This window comes from Coenobita brevimanus, chromosome 36 (genome assembly GCF_032717465.1).
Source record: "Coenobita brevimanus isolate Jiangsu-jjx chromosome 36, ASM3271746v2, whole genome shotgun sequence".
Lineage (NCBI taxonomy): Eukaryota > Metazoa > Arthropoda > Malacostraca > Decapoda > Coenobitidae > Coenobita > Coenobita brevimanus.
The window spans coordinates 1,048,276-1,061,380 of NC_136989.1; positions in this window are offsets into that span (position 1 = coordinate 1,048,276).

Sequence of the window (13,105 nt, forward strand, 5' to 3'; positions counted from 1 at the left end):
GTCCTCCTCTGTTTTCTCTTTAGCTAATTTCAGATTATTCAGTCATCGTTTAACTTACATTTATATAGCTGTTATATTACCGTACATCTCCTGATTTTACTGCCTCAGTCTTATCTTAGGTTCTGCTAAGCATTGATCAACCCCACATTTCATAAGGAGTCATTGTGTGTGAGATAATAACACGTGAGTGAAAGTGGACAGAAGGGTGACTGACAGCCAGACGCCACCTGTCTAGTCTCACCTCTCAGGGCTAGTAGTCGGAATGCTGTCACGCCACCCACTAACACTTCACCTACCCTTACCTCACCCGCACCCCTCCCTCACCCCAGCAAACCCTCTAACCCCACTTCAGCCTTTAACTCCACCAACAATAACGTATCCGCCTCACATCATACCCTTCCATCTCACCCTAGCATCTTTTGACCTGTCGCCCATAGAGAGAACTGCTGAACTGCGGTATGACTGTGGAGATATGCATTTTCCAGAATACAGTGAACTAAAAACATAATTATTCCCGTTTTCTGCAATAGTCTGTTGTCATTTCTTTTGTTTTTTGAGCTCCTGCTATCATTTCCATTTTATCTCCTTGTGTATATATGTGTGTGTGCGTGTGTGTGTTTTATATTGATGGATTCCTTTGGGTGTTTGAGTGGCATTTTGTGTTAGCGAATACCAATTCTGTGTGTGTGTGTGTGTGTGTGTGTGTGTGTGTGTGTGTGTGTGTGTGTGTGTGTGTGTGGATTTCTTGGTGTGTTTAAGAGCAGTGTTTAACCTTAATCGATAATGAGTGTTGATGAAGAGAAAGAGACCCAGAATGAACTGGAGAACTGTTTAAGGAAGTGGGAGGGTGGCAGGGATTGGCTAGAGGGAGAGATGATAAGCTATGACAGAGAAGCTGGAAGACTATTTTATTGAGGACGGAAGGTGAGGGCGGGACTCACTGCCTGTCGTATTAGTCACATCATTTGCGTGTCCACTGTCATATGCCAGTTATTGGCATGGCAGCCCTCGTCCAATCCATCATCGTGACTTGATGCGCACGTTTCGCCTCTGTCTTTCCTTTCATATCCTTAGTTGAAGACTATATTCCGCGACCCTCCTCTCTCCCTCAGATATCTCCCCCCCACCCTATCTCTCATTCCACCCTTCACCCATACCGATAAAGGGTTGTCAGTTAAGTGTCACTTGGTCAGGTCGCCATTACCCTCACTTTAAGTGAAGGATAATCGTCCTTGAGTGCGCCATAGAAGCACCGAATCTGCCAGATTGAGAATAAAAGAAGTAACTTGCGCGACTTTCTGTTTTCACCACCAACAAATTTAGTGCCAACAGGAACAAACAACCCGCTGGTAAGATGCACAACTAGATAAAAAAAAATCAACTCAAAACTAGCAAAAACTAATCTTATTTTCGTAATGAAAAAGATCTGGCGCTCAGAATGTTTCAGTTTAATGGTTGGACCTCATTGCTGAACGTGCTTTTTTTTTTTTTCTTTTTTTCTTTTTTTTCTGCGGCTAGAGTGTAAGTAGTGATGTGTCCCAGGGCAGGTGGTGGGTGAAGGGGATAATGTAAACAGCTCCACCAATGTTTGCCATCCCATTACTAGATAAAAATTATTGTCACGTCAAGAGGGTACGTTGTTCTTCAGAGCCAGTGCTGCTTTTGGTGCTGGTCTAGACAGGCATGCAGACAAGTCCAGTGTGTTCTCGACCCGTGTACTCTAAGTGGAGGTTTGGTTGCATCTCCTTGGCAATTTATTCCGCACTTTGCACTTCAGTATCCTCTTACATGTTGCTGAGATAGTGCACGTATATAGCATAAAAGAGAGTGTTAACTTGTAATACGCTAACCAAATCACCATGGAAGATTTGCCACGAAGCCACCAGTGTCACTCAGAATACAGCCCAAACCAGCCGTCAAAAGCCAAGGGATGTCTGTGCCCCGTGTTGATGTGTCCGTGATTGTAAAGGCGACCCCCTGACATCATGACTTTTAGTTGATGTCGCTCATAAAAATCCAGAATTAACAGTGATTATTTTGTAGTAGTATCACTGCTGCCATCTCGAGTGCTGTGACAGTCCCCCACAGCAGCAGACGTGTGTAAACAGTCATCAGTTATACGGCCGTAGTTTTCAATTTTTCTGTTCCATTTCCCTCGTTTTTATTTTTCCCTTCCTTTTTTCTCGCTTCATTTTTTATTTATTTTTTCTCATTTTCCTTCCTTCCTTTTTTCCTAGGATAAGAATCAAGAGTACTGCTTTCCTTTCCCTGTCCTTCTTATAATATTCTCTGTCCTGGCCATGTCCAATATTCTCTGTCCTGGCCATGTCCAATAATCTCTGTCCTGGCCATGTCCAATATTCTCTGTCCTGGCCTTGTCCAATATTCTCTGTCCTGGCCATGTCCAATATTCTCTGTCCTGGCCATGTCCAATATTCTCTGTCCTGGCCATGTCCAATATTCTCTGTCCTGGCCATGTCCAATATTCTCTGTCCTGGCCATGTCCAATATTCTCTGTCCTGGCCTTGTCCAATATTCTCTGTCCTGGCCATGTCCAGTGCATTGAGCAGTCTGTAAGAGTCGTCAGTGATGTGGTTATTTTCTCATTCTTTCGTTTTCAGATGTCCAGTTACAATTTTTTTTTTTGCTTATCTCTTTCCACACCGGTACATAATTTCAGGGATGAAGGAGACTTTACTGTAGTCCATTTCATATTAGCTTTTGGTAATGTCTTAATTTTTATTTATTTATTTATTTTTTACAGCAGGTTTCAAGGATTCAGTTTATGGTGTTTCTAATGTATAGGTATTTAAATCGTATTCCTATTTGCTTAGCACCTTTCGTAACGCCTCTTCCTAATCGATATATTTTATATTTTACACTTAAACATTATGGCATCTGTTGTTTATATCGTTTGAATACGGATATAGTCGTTACCAGTAACATAAAAAAGAATATTAAGGTGTAATTTTTAAATAAATCACTCAGTACGAGACGTTACGGTATCTCCAGTGCCATCTGTAATAAAGCCCATTAATCCATTCAGTGTGAGAGGTCTGCCAAGATGATTACTGTAGTCCTGGAGAATCAAGAATTAGGTTTAAAAGACGCCTGGTACTGAAGGATCTGATCAGTTTATATGGAGTCCAGCTATGGTCCTTTTACCTTTCTTGGCCCAGATTTTTGTCATTTTGCCGCTATATTTCACGTGTCTGTCAGTAGCAGAATAGGACAGTACTGCAGCTCTTCGTCCTTTCCATAACACTTCGTTAACTCAGTATTCAAGGTCAAAAGATGCCAATTTTAGGCCAGGTTGGAGTAAGCATAAGTATAGTTTACGCCTCTACTCCTCACGACGGTGTTTTCCTTGACCCCTCACACTCACACTCTGGCCTTCTTCTGGATATAAATCGTGGTTGTTGAGATTGTTTTTTTGTTTATTTCTTTCTTCATTTTTCACATGGGCGGACTCTGATGTCCTGGGCTTTGACTGCAGTATCCGGGTACGTTTGTGTGGCGGAGAATTGACTGGGGTGGGTGTCAGTGAGTCAGGCCAGGTGACGGTGGTTCAGTGTGAGAGGAAATACTTGGGAAGGGCGGTGTAGTCTGGAAAGGGGCGGTGGTTGTACTTGTCCTGATGAGCTGAAGGTGTTCCTAGCGAGTGAAAATTGTTTCAGACATTCTGATGGTGAGCTTGATAATAAATAGAGGTTAACTCCTTTCATTGACGCTGGAGGGGGACGCCTTCATGTGGTAGCACTGATACATACGTCTCTCAACTCCTCTGTCCCCTGGAAAAGGGACAACGAGCTGAAAGGTAGCTTCAGCCCGGAGTCCACAGGTTCCACGTTTATGTGAGCCTGGGGTTGCGACCACTGCTGCTATTGCTGCATTCGCCATCGTCGCCGCCTCTTCTGCTAATGCCGATACTGATTCACTGTGAAACATATCCCTTAAGCTGAGTGATACGGTCTCGTGGCAGGAAAAATATAAATGACTTCATCATACCGATCAGATTAGATACAACTATAAAAACTGAGAATTGGAATGACAGTAAAGGAATATCCTTCGAAATATGCTCGCCCATCTTATCATAAGGGTAGTGGTTGTCGAGTAGTAAAAGCAAAAAGTATTGCTGGTGTGTACGAACGGGAATGTCAGTTGTTGCTGAGGAGAGTGTGAAAGTTATTTAATCCATTAGTGCACAAGGTTCCTGTGTGGAGGATTTTGCAGGAAGAGTACTTTGTAAGGGTACTTAGTCTGCCACCCTCTGCCTGTCGGCTCAGAGTCACGAGGCTCATAGGTGCGTACCCTAGAGTTCCCTTCCCACACGCATATTAACCGGCGATTTTTTTTTTCTTTAATGTGCTCGACTCTGGGCATAGGCTTCACAACCTGCTCCCAAGGCCCAGTAGTCCTCCTATATACCATACACCTCCACATGTCACCACTTCGGCGCTAATACCCACCGTCCATATTGAATACATGCTAGGGCTGTCTCATACAGGACTGGTGTATTGGTATTAGCGGGGGTATTTTTTCGACATGGCGGGTCTTCTGGTAGATCGGTAAAGTCTGATTTACATGATATTCAAATACTTAAAACTGCTCCCTGTCCCAGTGGGGATTTGAACCTGGGTCCGGTAGGACTGCAGGCTACCTCTCTACCGATCGAGCCACCGCCTCCCCCTTCTGGTTTCGTCCACCTTTTTTTTTTTCTCTCTTGACACTGGGCGGTAATGGGATAAGCTGCCTTCATTTCTGTACCGCTAGACCTCGTCGAACACGTGATAACCCCCCCCCCCCGCCATGGCAATACTGTCATGGCAGACCTTGAACGTTAACATTATTAACGCATCTTATTGGACTACTGGGTATTAGTGCCCAAGTGGTGACGTGTGAGATGGTCTCCTGGTGTTTAGTAAGTGAATCACTGGATCCTGGCAACAGGGTTCTTAACATAATAGTCAAGATTCGAATGCACAAAAAATAATCACCGGTAGAGACAATATGTAATAGTGCCCAGGTGGTGACATGCGATGTCTGTTTGGGAACGTCCTGTACTGCATCTTTCTTTCAAGCGTTTGTGTCCATAGTCATCGCATTAAGATATCTACATTGCTTTCCCTGTTGCATGTAGATCTGTGTACCACCATTGTGTGTTTTAGTGTGTCCAGGCAGAGCAGTCTTTTGTACCGTTGTAATCTGCCGTCCAACATGTACAGTCAGACACAATAATCCGTTTTACTCCTCTACCTTCCTCTCTTTGCTGGATTCATTGACTTTTTAATAAGACGTAATGGACCCAGGTGCATATTATTGCCCACAGGTGAATGATAATACGCACCTTTGTCCACTACGTCACAGTTAAGCTTTCATGAATCCAGCGGTAAATGAAAGGCTGAAGAGGTGAGTGGAGCTTAAGTATGTGATTGTACAGCCACGAGCAGTATTTCACCAACAGTCTTCTGCCAGCATTGTATCCTAATGTTCTTATTCCACCACAAGGGACAGAATATCTTCCCTTTAATATTCCTTTGTTTTGTGCTTCATATTCCTGTCACATAAAGACAGTTCAAGTAACAACCTTCCATCACCACGGCCGGCAGTGTCACCGAATATTTATTTTTCTTTTACATCCGAGCTAAGCTTCAGGACATCACATTCAATATATACTCCTCCTTCCAGCACTTGCACTCCACCTAATCCTGATTCTGCCTCGCCCCTGCACACAATCCTACTCCTCACCCCCCCCACACCAGGATAACATTTCCATCTTATGACACATCTGCAGTTGTTCATTTTAAGTTCTTCAGTGCCACGACACTTTTTATTTCTTAGTACCTTCAGATGATACTGTTTTATTTCTGAGCACTTTCAGGCAATATTGTCCTTATATTTCTTGTTACCTCCAGATGATATTGTCCTTTTATTTCTTGGTACCTTAAAATATTCTTCCTTTATTTCTTGATACATTCAGATGATACTGTCCTTTTATTTCTTGGTACCTTAGAGTATTCTTTTATTTCTTGATACCTCCAGATGATATTGTCCCTTTTATTTCTTGGTACCTTCAGATGATACTGTCCTTTTATTTTTTGGTACCTTAGAGTATTCTTTTATTTCTTGGTACCTCCAGATGATATTGTCCCTTTTATTTCTTGGTACCTTCAGATGTTCTTTCATTGCTTGGTTCCTTTATATGGTACTGTTCTTGGTACCTGAAGATATTGTTCTTTAATTTCTTGGAACCGTGAGATGATACTCTTTCGGTATTTCTTTGTACTTAACATGATAGTTTTGAGGTTATAAGAGCCCTTTAAGAGTGAACGGGTTTAAAATTGTCTCCATTAACTCCTTAGCAAATGACTTTTTTAAACGATATTCTTGTTAACTTGACACGATTTTATTCAGCTTGTGGGAGACGTGTATGTATAAGAGCAAGATCAGAATATTCATTACACATGTAGTTCATTCTCAGTTTAGCGAATATTATGGTCTTTTTACATCCTGTTTCTGGTACCTCAGTGTCAGAATAAAGCAGCACTATGGCCCTGCATCCTTGTCATTGCACTTCTTTGTTATTAGCACCATATTTTGGTGTTCATCTCTCGCTACAGTTCAGTACTGAAGGTGGGGAGGTGGCAGCTTTGCGCTAAGTGGATAGAGAATGCATTTGTTGTACGAGTATAAATTGGCTATCGATAGTAGGCCTATACGATATGAACGAAGCTGGATGTTGTATGCGGTAAGATGCCTGTCATATGAAGGTTAACCTCTTTTGTGCCCCATTCGCACTCTTCTAGTTTTTTTTTTTTTTTTTCTTTTTAATGCAAGGAAGAAGGAACTAAAGGCCAGGAGCCCGCAAACCGTTCCTTCCTAGAACAAAACAAAAACAATGGAAAAGAGAGTCAATTTCAAGATCCGTTCATTTCGAGATGCCTGGACACACTGCGTTTGAAAGACTGGAGATCATAGGAAATAGGATATACAGACAGAGGGAGACAGTTCCAGAGTTGACTTGTTGCATAAATGAAGGACTGGAAGTAACGGTTAACTCCTGCTTTAGAGAGTTGGAAAAGGGATGAGAGTTTGTTGCTTGACGGGTGCTACGTGCCCGCCGTAGAGGTGGAAGAATGCAAGCAGACAGTTCAGAGGAGCAGTAACCATTGAAGTAGTGATAGAAGAGAGATAAAGATGCAACAGTGCGGCGAAGAGGCAGAGGTTGAAGGGAGCCAGTATGAGGAGGAGAGCTAATGAGACGAAAAGCCTTTGAGTCCACCCTGTTGAGAAGAGCTGTATGTGGGGAGCCTCCCCACACATGAGAGTTGTACTCCACACAGGGGTGAATAAAACCCGTGTATAAAGTCAACAACTGTGTAGGGGTAAAGAAGGTACGGAGTCGGCATAGCACACCTAATCTTTTGGAAGCGATTTTGCAAGAGATGTAATATGATCTTTCCAAGATAAGTCCCGAGCGAATGAAACCCCAAGCATGTTCAGGGATGATGCAGGATTGAGCTGGATATTATTAAACATTAGTGGGTACACCTGTGGAAGATTTTGTCCGGTTGATAGGTGTAAAAACTGAGTCTTTGATACATTTAAAACAACAAGATTATTTTTACCCCAGTAAGAGATACGACCCAAGTCAGACATAAGATGTGGCATAGCCTCATCCCTTGTTTGTTGAAGTAACTGCTGAGATGGACGTTGCGAGGACCGAATGGAAAGGTGAAGGGTGGAATCATCAGCGTATGAATGGATAGGGTTAGGTGTACAGCTTAGAAGGTCATTGATGAATAAAAGAAAGAGAGTTGCCCTGAGGAACACCACTGTTGATAGATCTAGGAGAAGAACGATGGCCGTCTACAACAGCGGCTATAGAACGACCAGAAAGGAAGCTATAGATGAAGGCACAGATAGAAGGATAGAAACCGTAAGAGGGCAGTTTGGAAATTCAAGATTTATGCCAGACTCGATCGAAAGCATTTGAAATGTCAAGTGAAATGGCAAAGCTTTCGCTAAAGTCCCACATCAACTGTCAGGCATGTTTAATGTGTTTCCTTCACCCTTCAGTATTTAAGTATACCAGAGCTCCATATTCTCCCCTCTCTCACGTCACTTTGTATTTCCCTGTATGATGCCTCTCCTCTACACTCATTCAACCCCTCATTTACATTCTCTTGCCTCCTTAACGCATACCACACTCTTCTTCCTTGTCTTCATCTTACGTATCAACGTTTCAATAAATTTTCATTTCTGTCATCTTCCCCTCTCTCAAAGCTTTCCTCATCCTTCTTCCCGTTTACATTCATCCACGTCCACCCAAGTTTCATTCACCCAATTCCTTCCTTCTGTTATTCCATGTCTGTCCAGCTCATACTCACCCAGTTCTTTCCTTCCGCTATTCACTTCACTCCCTTTGACTCTAGGCTAAGCACAGCGGGTAGGCCAAATCATATACCGAACACCTGCCGAGCCCCATCACCACACCTGCCCTACATGGCTTCCAGTAAGCGGCCAGGCATGCCAGGCGCTGTGATTTTATGGTCACCAAATGGTTTCATATGCGTTGAGAAGCCATGGGGGAATCAGAGTGGTGGTGCAATGTGTGGGAGGCAGCGGTAAGAATCATGATAGCTTGTGGTCTTGATTGCTGGGGTATATATATTGTTACATAGCCTATGATTTCATCATCCTTTGTGTAATTTTAACGCACAGTATGCTGCATGTTTGATCACGAGCGTGTTCTGCCTCAGTCCCCCCTTCTACCGTTATAGTAGAGTAAGTCGTTCTCTCTGTTATTCCGAGCGGGATTTTCAGCTCTTTGTCCCCATGGCTTCATTTGCGCGTCCTTCTTACAAGTTGTATCAAGCTCTGCTGGCCCCTATATAATGAGCTCAGTCTCTGCATCATTGCCACTTAGATCTGCTCCTCATTTTGTTCACATCTCTGTCCTCCCCTGTACAGATATTATTATTGTGAGTGCTCAAGAAATCTCCAAACATCTAGCAGCTGTGTGTAATTTGAATATAAGTGTTATTGCATTTTTTCTTGTACTGTGTAGCGTAAGGTTGATTCTTAGGCCTAGTGAGGTTTTTGATTAATGTTGGGTTTTATGTCAGTTATTTTTTATAATAGTTTGTATCTGTAATAATTTATTTGGCATTCACTGAGTATTATCTGGTATCTCATTTTAACAGGGCTGACTTAGATAAATTTACCCATGCTAATTTCGTGTTAATAGAGGCTATTGCAGTTAACCATATATTTAACCTGTTTATTTGCCATTACATTATCCTTATGAGTCCTGAATGTTTTGTTGTTAGTTTGAGCATTAAACTTTAACTTGTAATTTTATTTAACTCTTTTGTTTTGAACCTGGAACTTTACGGGACAGTAGTGACTCTTAGTATTCTCACTTAAAGTGTACGTTATCTTTCTCTGTTCCGTAACATAAATTTGGCGACCTCATATCAGGATATTCAGGATATTATCATAAGGATATTGCTTGATATTTTGTGACTGTTACTTATTAATTATGTCTACTATTACTACACTTGATGAAGCCAAAGATTTTTTGTCAAATGTGCAAACAGTGTGTGATATAGAAAACAGAACAAAGAATGAACTTAAGCTTGTTGCTCAACAATTGGGAATTGCTGTTCGCTCTCATCATTCTAAAGATCAAATTGTTGACATGATTAATGAAAGCTTGTTTAATGTAACTCCTCCAAATGAGCAAACGCAGATTGAATTAGCTAAGTTACAGCTAGCCCTGCAGGAAGCTCAGGCAAAGGAGGCGGAGTCTCGTGCTAAGGAGGCGGAGGCCCGTTCTAAGGAGGCTGAGGCACAAGTTGAAATTGCTAGGATTCAGGCAGACCATGAGTATCGCATGAAACAAGGTGGAACTGGATCATCTAGCTCTGATGATTCTGATGTGGCTAAAAATGTTAAACTTGTCCCTCCTTTTAATGAATCTGATTTAACAAAGTATTTTCAGTTGTTTGAGTGGGTAGCTATAGGTTTTAATTGGCCCAAAAAGTATTGGCCAGTACTCCTTCAAACTGTTCTCACGGTAAAGCTCAAGTAACTTATGCATCTTTGCCTCAGGATCAGTCTGATAATTATGATGTAGTTAAGAGCTTGATTCTTAAGGCCTATGAGCTTGTTCCTGAAGCTTATAGAGTAAAATTTAGGACAACTTACAAGCAAGATAAGCAATCCCATGTTGAGTATGCAAAAATCAAAGAAGATCTGTTAGAGCAGTGGTTAAATTCTAAGAATGTGGATTCTGATTTTGACAAATTTAAGCAGATGATTTTGCTGGAGGACTTCAAAAGGTGTATTTATAAAGATGTAAGCCAATATCTTGATGAGAAAAGAATAGATAATTTGTCTGATGCTGCAGTTTTAGCTGATTAGTATGTTCTCACTCACAAGAGATATTCTAGAGAAAAAGGGAAAGCTGAGAGTAAGTACGTTGCCTCTACTCAGAGTACAGGTAACAGGAAAGAGAATAAAGATGATGTTTCTCAGGAAGTAAATACCAGCTTCACCTCTAGATTTCAGAAAAGTAAATGTACTTATTGTAGTAAGCTTGGTCATACTACGGAGAAATGTTTCAGGAGACAGCGTGATGCGAACAAAAAGGAGTCTTTAAATATTCAGTCAATTGGTCTAGTGTCCACTCTTGAGAGTTTCCAGAATTTTTAACTGAGTTAACTGAACCTGCTTTGAGGGGTAACTTAAATTCTCATGATGGAGCTCCTCTTTTGAGCAGTAACGTGGGTGACACTCTCAAGAGTTCATGTGCTAATTTCCTGTATGATGGTTTTGTCAGTCCTCTGGACAGTAATGACAGGAAATCAGTTCAAATATATCGTGATACAGGTGCTTGCCAATCCCTTATGCTGACCAGTGTTTTAGGCTCTAATGTTAATTCCTCTGATGAAACTGTAATCTTACAAGGTGTAGGGAATAATTACTTCTCTGTCCCTCTGTGCAGAGTGAATTTAGAGTCTGGTTTTGTTAATGGTTCCGTTATGGTTGGGTTGGTTGAGACACTCCCAATGTCAGGTGTAACTTTCTTACTTGGAAATGATATTGGTGGAAGTCAAGTGTGTCCAGCTCCTCAGTTGTCTAGTGAGCCAGTGGCTGTGTCCCAGGATTGTGATGTCCCTGATGTGTTCCCTGCATGTGCTGTCACTAGGGCTAAGTCTAAAGTTACTGGTGATTTAGAGGATAATGATGATGATGATGTTATCCTAGCTGACACTTTTCTTGCTAATTTGGACCACTCACCAGATGAGGCAGTACCCCGTAGTGTTGATAATTTGTCTCGTCAAGAGTTGGTTGAGTTGCAGGTTGCTGACCCTGAGTTGAAAGGTCTAGCTAACTCTGCTTACAGTGAAGAAGAGTCAGCCGGTGCTTCTACTTGTTATTATATGAAGTCAGGAGTACTTATGAGGAAGTGGAAACCCCCAACAGCATCAGCCGACTGTGAATGGGAGGTTGTACATCAAGTTGTCATCCCTCGTGTTTGTAGGCAGGATATCATTAGAGTGGCTCATGATTCCAGTTTGGCAGGACACCTTGGAGTGAGGAAGACTGTGGCACGCATTTTGAAACACTTCTACTGGCCAGGTATCTTCAGGGATGTTTCCTGTTATTTTAAGTCTTGTCACACCTGTCAAGTTGTGGGGAAGTGTAATCAGGCCGAAAAGGTTGCACCTCTAGTTCCCATTCCCCCTTTTGAGGCGCCTTTCACCCGTGTGTTGGTGGATATTGTGGGCCCTCTTCCTAAGACTTCTTCAGGATTTTCTTATGTGTTGACCATGATTGATATGGCTACTCGTTATCCTGAAGCCATTCCACTTAGAAATATCTCAGCAAAGAACGTGGTTAAGGAAATGCTAGGGTTCTTCACAAAGTTTGGTCTGCCCAAGGAGGTACAGTCAGACCGGGGAAGTAATTTCATGTCGAATGTTTTCAAGCAGTCTCTGAAAGAGTTGGGCATCACCCAGATCACGTCTTCAGCTTACCATCCCCAGACCCAAGGAGCGTTGGAGAGATATCATCAAACACTCAAATCGATGCTCAAGAAATACTGTTTGGAACATCAGAAAGACTGGGATAAAGGTCTTCCATTCGTTGTGTTTGCCGCAAGAGAATCTCCAAATGAATCACTGGGCTTCTCACCTTTTGAACTACTGTTTGGCCATGAAGTAAGAGGACCCCTTAAGTTATTCAAGGAATGCTGGCTGTCGGAGGAAGATGACGTCAACCTGCTGGTGTATGTGATGAAGTTCAAAGAACGGCTGTCCACTGCTTTACAGCTGGCGAGAGAGAATTTAGGAGCTGCTCAGGAGAAGATGAAGACTTGGTATGATAAGAAGTCCAGGTTACGCCACTTTCAGCCAGGAGATCAGGTTTTGATTCTGCTACCAGTACATGGGCAACCTCTTCAAGCCAAGTTTAGTGGTCCTTATTTCGTGGAGAAGAAACTCAGTGATGTCAACTATGTCATCGCCACACCAGATCGTAGAAAGAACAAGCAACTATGTCACATCAACATGCTAAAGTTATATCACAGGCGGGACGAAAATAATCCAGTCTGCACTGTAGCTGTTCCACCCGAGTCTACAAGTGAAGCTCTCCCATGCAGTATGAGCCTGAGTGATAGTTTGGGGAAGAATCCTGATATCATGAATGATCTCCAGACTAAGCTTTCTCATCTACCTCCCGGGGAAAGGCAGGAGTTTTCGGCATTACTGCAGGAGTACCCGCAAGTGTTCCGTGCTACTCCAGGAAGAACCACTGTGTTGATGCATGATGTCGATGTTGGAGACGCAAAGCCAATTAAATTGCCTCCTTACCGTGTGAACCCAGTGAAAGTTCCTCTCATCCAGAAGGAGCTTGGCTACCTGTTGGACCACAAGATGATTGAGCCCTGTCAGAGCGAGTGGAGTTCTCCTGTCACTCTGGTCCCTAAGCCAGGCGGGTCACAGCGGCTTTGCATTGACTACAGACGTGTTAATCAGATAACCAAAACAGACACCCTCTCCCTCGTGTGGAAGATTGCATAGACAAAATCGGAAAG